General features: G+C 30.0%; 1 pseudogene; it reads left to right on the top strand.

Moving 5' to 3' along the window:
- Positions 1-1722: 1722 nt before the first annotated feature.
- On the top strand, positions 1723-7655 carry LOC129299466 (cysteine-rich receptor-like protein kinase 44; annotated as a pseudogene).
- Positions 7656-9778: the final 2123 nt, after the last annotated feature.

Here is a 9778-nt window from a genome sequence, read left to right as displayed (position 1 = left end):
TCTATCCCATGAACATTTTCTAGTTTCTAGCACAATACATTCCAATATTTCAAAACTTAAAGTAATTAATTAGCCAACAAATGTTAGTTCAATTTGTAAGGTTTTAGTTTATTATTAACAAGATTATAGAATTAAAATCCCACTGTTGATGTAAGCATCTTATTAGTAAGTGATCTGTAAGTATTTTTATAAGCCTTCCTTTATCATGGAGGCATGCTCTGATGAATCTTAGAACTTAATTCACTTAAAATTCTTTTTAAAAAATGTAATTAGTTATTAGCAAGTGGAAGCCCAAAAAACAAGATATAGGAGCTCGGCCCTTCTATAGATGTTCATTATATTAAGCCGAAAGATGACCCAATAAGTGGAAGTATCAACCATTCGTTTGGCATGAGTTATAAAGGTAGTCTTTTTTTTTTTGCCAACTATACAGTTAGTCTTGTTCATTAGTTAGGACAATTTCATTCAAATAAAATATTTATTGTAAAAAGAAAATCAAAAGCACGTTGTGTGATGAGCATTTTTAGATGGCCCATAATCCAAATGCAAGTTGAATGTCAAAACGCCGGTTCTACCCCTCTATGGCTCTACCAGATTCATCGATGGGATACCGTATTCTTTATTGTTGAAAAAAATTGTTATCATTTTGTCGCTCGTCTGAATTTTTCTCATATCTGTATTCTCTCTCCTCTTTTTCTATCCTTTTCTCTCTCTCCTTTTCTCCTTTTCTCTTTCCTTGCTTCGCATCACTTACGCTTCAGTGTTTGAGTGAACGAATTATTCGGCTAAATGGGCATTTTCTTAGAAGCAACTGGGAGTTGCTTTTGGCGACTTTCATTCAAATTTTGTTAATTGACAGAGTTGAATTAATTTATCATAGAATTTCAATTTCGAGTCTCAACGTAGCATTTTAATTAGCTAGGTTTTGAGAAAAAGTATAACTGATGGATATATAATAGTAGTTTAAACTCTTCAAGTATCATTTTAAGGTTCAATTTTTGAAAGTGTATATGAAGAACAATACTTAAAAGAAAATAACTTTTTAAATGATATTTAAATTTTTCAAAAAATTAGTCTTATGATTATTGGTTATAGGCATACCCTGGAAAATCCAAAAAAAAAAAAAATCGAATTTGGATTCTCTCTCTCTTATGTGCTTCTCTGTCATCGCGCTTTGCTCGTCATGTCATTTTATATATAGTTTCAGATCTAATCTTCTTCGCCTTTGGTCTTTCCATCCCATAATTTGGCATTTGCATTGCTCTCAAATGTCGCAAAAATGGGACTATTTTATTAAATGTCGATATTATTACTAGGCAATGAGAGGGTGGGTAGTCGTTGGAGAGACAACAAGTGGCTAGTGGCGTTAGTTTTTTATGTCTGTAGTCTATTCCTATGTTTCTATCTATATTATTTGTACATGTTGTTTTATTATTTTCCCCCCACGTCATTGACTTTCGGAATCCAATTTTAGTAAATGAGCTATAAATTTTTTATTTTAAAAAATATAAAACATAAACAAAATTATAATTTCACTATAGTAAGGTATCAGATAATGTATTTTATTTTAGGTTAGGTAATTATAGGAAAAGTTAGAAGTCAAAGGCCTTAGAATTGGTCACGTCAATGTCATTCACTTACATCAAGCTTCTCCATCATATAAATCAGTTCCTTCTCTTGTACATGCTACTGCAATAAATTTACACACAATTAATCATCAAATATGGCTGTCCACAAAATTTTCTTACTCTTCTTTATTACTCTCAAATATTCTTCTACTAGTAAAGCCTTACCGGTTATCAATTGTTCTGCCATCAACACCTTCGTTGTCGATAGTACCTTTGAGTCGGACTTAACGGCGCTCCTCTCTTCCTTAACTTCCGTCAACACTGACTTCTACAACACCACCGTTGGCGCCGTCTACGGCCTCTTCATGTGCCGTGGTGACGTCCCCGTGCAGTCTTGCCAGAAGTGCGTTAGCGACGCTACCCAACAATTATCTTCCGAGTGCAAATTCTCAAGGGAGGCCATAATCTGGTATGGCAAGTGCATGGTTCGGTATTCCAACCGTTCCTTCTTCTCCACCGTTGATACAAGTCCTAAATCAGTGGTGCTCAGCCCCGCGAATTCATCTGATCAGGCAGGCCTCAAGAATGTTCTGAACAGTACTATGAGCGACGCGGCACGTGAGGCGACCAAAACTGGTGTTGGGGAGGAGAAGAAGAAGAAGAAGTATTATGCGACGAAAGAAGTGAGATTTTGGAAGAATCAAACGTTGTACTGTCTTGTTCAGTGTACTGATCTTTCAGTGCAAGATTGCACATTGTGTCTGAATGGTATTGTTGAGGAGCTTCCGTGTTGTGAGTTGAATATTCAAGGAGGAAGAATTTACTATCCCAGCTGCAATTCTCGTTTTGAATTGTATCACTACTATGATGATGATGATCAGCCACAAGTGTCCACAAATTCTTCAGATCATCACGGGAAGAAAAACTCATGCTAATCATGTTCTTTTCTAGTGATTTATTTCCTTTCTCCTTTTTCCAAACATATTAATTAGACTTTTTTTTGAAAAAATTTAATCATTTAATTCTATTATTTTAATTTAATTGTAACTCAATTTTTAAATTTTGACTCGTTTTGTCTCAACTATAACTTAATACTTAAATGTAACTCAATCACTATAATTTTAACTATTTAAATTATTAGTGCCTATATTTTAGAAAATAAAATTTTAATTTTTATAATTTTATTTTTAAAATTATATGGGCTAAATTTTATGAGGTAAAAATTCAGAAATTAAGTTATAATTCAATCAGAATTATGATAATTGAGTTACCAATCAAAGATGAATTGTAATTACATCAAAACAATATAATCAAAAGATTTATTTTCTTTTTTTCTTTTTTGTTTGAGAGTGTAAATCTACTTATAAAAAAGCGTGTTGACTTTGGCAGAAAGATAAAATTTTTAAAAAAAGCATATGAGGAAATAACTAGAAGCAGGGAGCAATTAGTATATACATTTTCGCCTTTTCTTACCTCTTAAAATATTCCATCTTTTAAAAAATATAAGACATTTTTTTATAAAATTAGATATTTAAAAAAATATAAAACATTTGTAATATTTCAGTGTATAATTAATATATTTTTTTAATATATTTTTAATAAATAAATTATTTTATATTTATTTTTAAGTCAAACATCTCATTGATTTAATTTTATGTTTACAAATTTGTTAAGAATATTTTTTTTTCTCAAATTGCATGTATTTTCATATTATCCCCAGCTGCAATGCTCATGTTCTTTTATCATGATTTCTTTTTGTCCGTTTTTCCAAACATATTAGAGTTTTTTTTTTGTTTGAAAAAATAAATCTACTAATGAAAAAGATTGTGTTGACTTTGGCAGAAAAATGAATTCTAAAAGAGTACATGGGGAAATAACAACAGAAGGGAAGAACAATTCATCTATCATTTCCATTTTCTTACCGCTTAAGATAATTAGGAAGATAATACACAATAAGATAAATATTATAATTGCATTTAAATTTGATTTATGTTACAAATTTGTTATATATATATATATATATATTCAAACTGTATTTAATTTTATATTTATTTGAACTCGCAACCACCAAAAGTATGACGAATGTATTAGTGACACGAGGGACAGGGCCATCAGGGTTTCTAGCATCTCAAAAATGGGGAGTGACAATAAAATCCTGAAAATTGAGGGTTTATGATAGTCTAGTTTTCGAACAAAATTATAATATTAATTTAAAAAAATACAAGTATGAATCACAATTGTAAATTAAAAGTTATATTTAAAATTTAAATATTTTGTTATAGTTAAAACTTCTAAATTTATGATTGTCTAAATTAATATTTATAATTAATTTTTTAAAAATTTTTGTTGGGATTTAATTATTATAAATTCTCATTATTTTGAGATTTTAACATCATTTTAGGAACATTAAAAAAGCAGCTGTGTTACATATTTTTTTGAAATAGCTTTGACACAAATATGATTTTACCTAACTTGACTTATGAATAACGGGTAGTTGTAAAAAGAAAAAAAGAAAAAAAAAAGATGATAACAAACAGTACAACACCGCCTCTTCATAAGCTGAATTAATTTAATATCATCATGTTATGGTTATTTTAATTCTATTTAAGTACAACACTTTATTCCAAGTGAGGAAATAACTAGGAGAGGGGAACAATTAATATATACATATCCTTCTTTTCTTACTTTTTAAAATACTTTCTCCGTTAAAAAATATAAAATATTTTTTATAAGGTTAGATGTTTTAAAAAAATATAAGACATTTGTAATATTTTAGTATGTAATTAATATATTTTTAAAAAAATATCTTTAATAAATAAATTAGTTTATATTTATTTTTAAGTCAAACACCTTATTTATTTGATTTTATGTTTACAAATTTGTTAAGAATATTTTTTTTTTTCAAATTGCATGTATTTTCATATTGTCCCCAGCTGCAATGCTTATGTTCATTTATCATGATTTCTTTTGTCCGTTTTTCCAAACATATTAGAGTTTTTTTTTTGTTTGAAAAAATAAATCTACTAATGAAAAAAATTGTGTTGAATTTGGCAGAAAAATGAATTCTAAAAGAGTACATGGGGAAATAACAACAGGAGAGGGGAAGAACAATTCATCTATCATTTCCATTTTCTTACCGCTTAAGATAATTAAGAAGATAATACACAATAAGATAAATATTATAATTGCATTTTAATTTGATTTATGTTACAAATTTGTTTTATATATATATATATATATATATTCAAACTGTATTTAATTTTATATTTATTTGAACTCGCGACCACCAAAAGTATGACGAATTTATTGGTGACACGAGGCACAGGGCCATCAGGGTTTCTGGCATCTCAAAAATGGGAGTGACAATAAAATCCTGAAAATTGAGGGTTTATGATAGTCTAGTTTTCGAAAAAAATTAAATATTAATTTAAAAAATTACAAGTATGAATCACAATTGTAAATTGAAAGTTATGTTTAAAATTTAAATATTTTGTTACAGTTAAAACTTCTAAATTTATGATTGTCTAAATTAATATTTATAATTAATTTTTTTAAAATTTTTGTTGGGATCTAATTATCATAAATTCTCATTATCTTGAGATTTTAACATCATTTTAGGAATGTTAAAAAAGCAGCTGTGTTAAATATTTTTTGAAATAGCTCTGATGTAAATATGATTTTACCTAACTTGACTCATGAATAACAGGTAATTGTATAAACAAATGATAACAAACAGTACAACACCGCCTCTGCATAAGCTGAATTAATTTAATATCATCATGTTTATGATTATTTTAATTCTATTTCCCTTTGAAGGATAATATGGTTAAACATCATTAATGAAATCTTGCTTTTATCAAATTGTTTTATATTTCAAAATGAGAAAATACTTCCAAAATTATTTTATAATTTGGAATGGAGAGAATAGCATTAACTTAAAAGCTCTAATCTGATTTAATTAATTAACTTTATTTGTTATCACAACACGTTAATATTGGCAAGTGATTGTCTGTAGTTTGTATATAAAAGGCCTGATCACATATGACGTATTGATATTGGCAATTGCGTGTGTGTATATTTTGTTTGATATTATAAACTTACATATTTGTATTTTTTTATCCTATAATTCAGAATTAGGCCCAATATGACTACTTCTGTTTCACTTAATATGTTTTTTTTTATTTTAGCTTGTATTCATAATGTATTTCATATTCATGCAGTAAAAAGGAAAGGTCAATTAGCAGCAAAGATTAGTGTGATTGTTGTAGTTTCTCTTGTTGTTCTGGTGATGCTTTTCTGTTTCACCTACTATCTCTTAAGGGGTAAAATGAAGAAAAGTCATGGGATATTACTAAGACAAAAATACTGTAAGTAAATATTTTTCTCATTCTATAAATCTTTTTTTGTTTATAAAAAAAATACAACTTGGTTGGTTGAAACTGTCATTGGGATATATTATTATTTTGGTTTATTTGTTTAGTTGGAAGTGAAGGCGCCACTTTAGAATCTTTACAATCCACTTTGGCTACTATTGAAGCAGCAACAAATAAGTTCTCACATGAAAACAGTTTAGGCAAAGGAGGATTTGGACAAGTCTACAAGGTAACAAATTGCCATCAATGCTCATGTTTTTCTTTTTTAATTAGAAGGGCAAGCACTATGAAGTTATAAACAAGATTAAACCCGTGATCTCCTGCTTACAAGAGAGTTTACATATATGCCACTAGATTATAGGACTATTGATGGCTTATGTTTTATCTATATATTAATATATTTTTTCTTTTTAACCAAATCAACCTTTCTATTAGGGTATTCTTTCTAATGGTCAAGAAATAGCTGTAAAGAGACTTTCCAAAGGTTCTGGCCAAGGCGTAGAAGAATTCAAGAATGAGGTTTTGTTAATAGCCAAACTTCAGCATAGAAATTTGGTGATACTATTAGGATTTTGCGTGGAAGAGCAAGAGAAAATACTCATCTACGAATATGTTTCCAACAAGAGTCTTGATTACTTTTTATTTGGTTTACCATTCTAAACTCATTTTAACTTTTAATTTAAATAATTTATGGTCCATATGCGTCCATTATGATAAAATACAGTTATTGTTATTGTTGTTGTTGTTGTCATTTGTTACTTTAGTGACTACTCATAGCAAATTTCTACATAGGGTCCCAAAAAATCAAGGTATTAAATTGGATGGAGCATTATAGAATTATTGGAGGAGTTGCTCGAGAAATTCTATATCTTCATGAATATTCTTGCCTTAAAATTATACATTGTGATCTCAAATCTAACAATATTTTATTAGATGATGAAATAAATCCATAAATTTTAAATTTTGGCCTTGCTAAGATGGTTGCCATCAATGAAAATGAGGAAAGTACAAATAGAATTGTTGGAACATAGTAAGTTCTAATGTTCCTTTACCCTCTCTATCTATCTTGATATATGGTTTGATAAATTTTAATGTTGTATTGTTTTTTCAGTGGTTATATGTCTGCAGAATATATAATGTTTGGACAATATTTTGAAAAATCAAATATTTTTAATTTTGGAGTTATAGTCTTAGAAATTATGAGTGGGAAGAAGCATGCAAGTTCTCATGATCAATCACAACATGCTAATAGCCTCTTGAGCTTTGTAAGTAATTGAGTCTCTTCAATTAACATTTCTTATGTAATCTTCTCAACTTTCAAATCAGAGAGAGATTATTTTAATTGAACAAGCTAGTAAAAGGGTAAGATTGAAATAATTAGTTTTACTTATTAATTGTGATGCTGGCTTGGAAGCAATGGATGGATAAAACGTTTTTGGAGATATTGGATTCAAATCTAAAGGAATTTGGATCTTATAATGAAGTGATGATCAAGTGCATTCAGATTGGGTTATTATGTGTTCAAGAAAATCCAGAAGCAAGACCTACCATGGCTACTTCATATCTTAGTAATGATTCAATTCAATTGCCAATTCCACAACAACCTGCTTTCTTTCTGCTTGGTCATCAAACGAAGTCTACCAGTAGTTTTGATGGAATCCAAGAATCATGCTCTACTAATGAAATGTCAATGAGTCAATTATTTCCTCGCTAGCCAGTTATATAGCCAGCAAGCCACAAACCTTCAAGGCCTAATGCAAGCCTTTTATTCTATTTAAAAGGACAATTGACATTTTTCATTTCAACAAATATGTTATACCCTAGTATTTCTTTTCAAGTCAACAATCATCAGTATTATTAATTTGTTGGGTTAATGTATAGATCTGTCCCTGAAAGTTTTTATGCAGGCGCCATCGGAATCTTCATCCATGTATTTTCTTTTTCTTTTTCTAATCTTTGAGATCTGTTTCAACAAGCTCTAGAACCTGAAATCGGAGCACCAATGCCGCGCACCTAGCCATTTGCTATCATCTTTATTGATATCATTTGGTGTGCTGGCAGGGGAATCGATTAACCCAAATTGGTTGTAGGAGACAAAGCCAAATTTTTGGGTTGCTTTACAGTGCAAACTGAAGTGAGAGGTTTTTCTTTTGCTTAATGTTCATATGTGTTTAGCTTGGAGCTGGATTATCTCCTGCTCCTCCCCTCCTATTTTCCATCTTGCCCTCACGAGGGCAGGATTTTTTTTTAATCTTTAATCTTGCCAGAAGACAACCTTCTTCCGTCTTCCAAATGCATTATTTGCTTAATTTCTAAAAGCTTAAAATGGGTTTCTTGCAAATTTTTCAAAATGAGCCTTTGTGCTTGTTCAAAGGTGGAGCTAAGATTTGAGAATAAAGGAGGACCAAGATTAAAATATATATATATATATATATATTTTTATAAATTTAAAGAAGGTCAAAAATATGTAACCCTTATATAATATAAAAGAAAAATTTTTAAAATTGATTGCACCCGGCCATTGTTGGTTCCCCCTCCACCACTGCTTGTTCTAGTTGATGAATTTGCTTGCTCTTAAAATGGGTTTCTTGCATATAGATTTTAACTGGTATGAAGATTATGAGTATCATTCAGGGAAATTTAGTTAGGATTTGCTCGAAGTGCGAAATTAGGAAGCACAACGCACTTACTTGTTTTATTTGTGGAGGAATTCAAATTCATTATGGGCGAGTATTCTTAGGTTATGGTGATTCTTCTTTTATTGCATGTTCATTGTGCAACTTGGGTTTATGTGTTACGGTTTACGCCTAAGTACCTGACATTGAAGTTTCCTTTCCTCTCCCTGACCGTTTCAGCTTAAGAAGATGTGAAAGTGCCTCTCTCTCAATAAAAAACGGTGCATTTTGAGGTGTGAATAGGAGAAAAGGGATTTTATAATTGGAGTGTTGAATAAGACAATCCTTTCATATCCTTTAAAATCCACCGTATAATATGGGGTTAAAAAGCCAAAGTAAATGATTTTAGCTTTTATAAAAAAAAATTGAATTTTTGAACCCCTTTCATGCTTAATAATTACATACAAATCTATATAATATAGAAAAGTATGGGCAAACAAAAGTTGCTAGATTTATAAAGATATAAAATAACATATAAATTATTATGATTGTATATTCATCAGTCTTCAACAATTATTTCAATAATTACACATCCTATTTAATTTATGGGCGAATACGCAACCCCGCAGTCCTGAAGAAAAAGGCAGCAACAGACGGCTTAATTGATCAAGGAAGGAGACCAAGATGACGTGGGGTATGGTTGAAATGTCAGTGGGAGAAGAAAATAAAAATATAAAAGACAAGCACGTCACATGACTTCATCAAGGGGCCCACCTAATAAATTTTAGGCATTAATCACTTTTATTAATGGGTGAAGGGGGAAAAATGCGTAGTTGCATTCCGTGCTCCTCATCTCAAGGCTCTGTTTAGTAAGCAAATTCAATTTAAAGGAATTAAAACTGGGATTAAAATTAAAATTGAAATTCAGAATGAGGCTTTAAATTATGTTTAATATAGAGTAATATTTATAAAGAATACTTATCTACATTTTATTTTATAATTAAATATAAATCATAAAAAGACTATAATATCCTTAAAATAATAAAAAGGAAAAATTGTAACCTAGCTAACACATTACCCTCCTCCCTATAGAGCATAGTGGTATGTCTACAAATTACTCTCCTTCTCCCCCAAAGAGCACAACAGTGCATCTATGATTATGCTGCATCTCCACCAAAGAGCACGGCGACGCACAAGGCCATTCCCTCTGCTCTCCCTACCA

This window comes from Prosopis cineraria, unplaced genomic scaffold, assembly GCF_029017545.1.
Source record: "Prosopis cineraria cultivar Desert tree isolate PC_DT_omini unplaced genomic scaffold, ASM2901754v1 PC1168, whole genome shotgun sequence".
In the NCBI taxonomy this organism is placed as follows: domain Eukaryota; kingdom Viridiplantae; phylum Streptophyta; class Magnoliopsida; order Fabales; family Fabaceae; genus Prosopis; species Prosopis cineraria.
The sequence above is the reverse complement of the archived record's forward strand: the minus strand, read 5'-3'. Positions and strand labels throughout refer to the sequence as shown.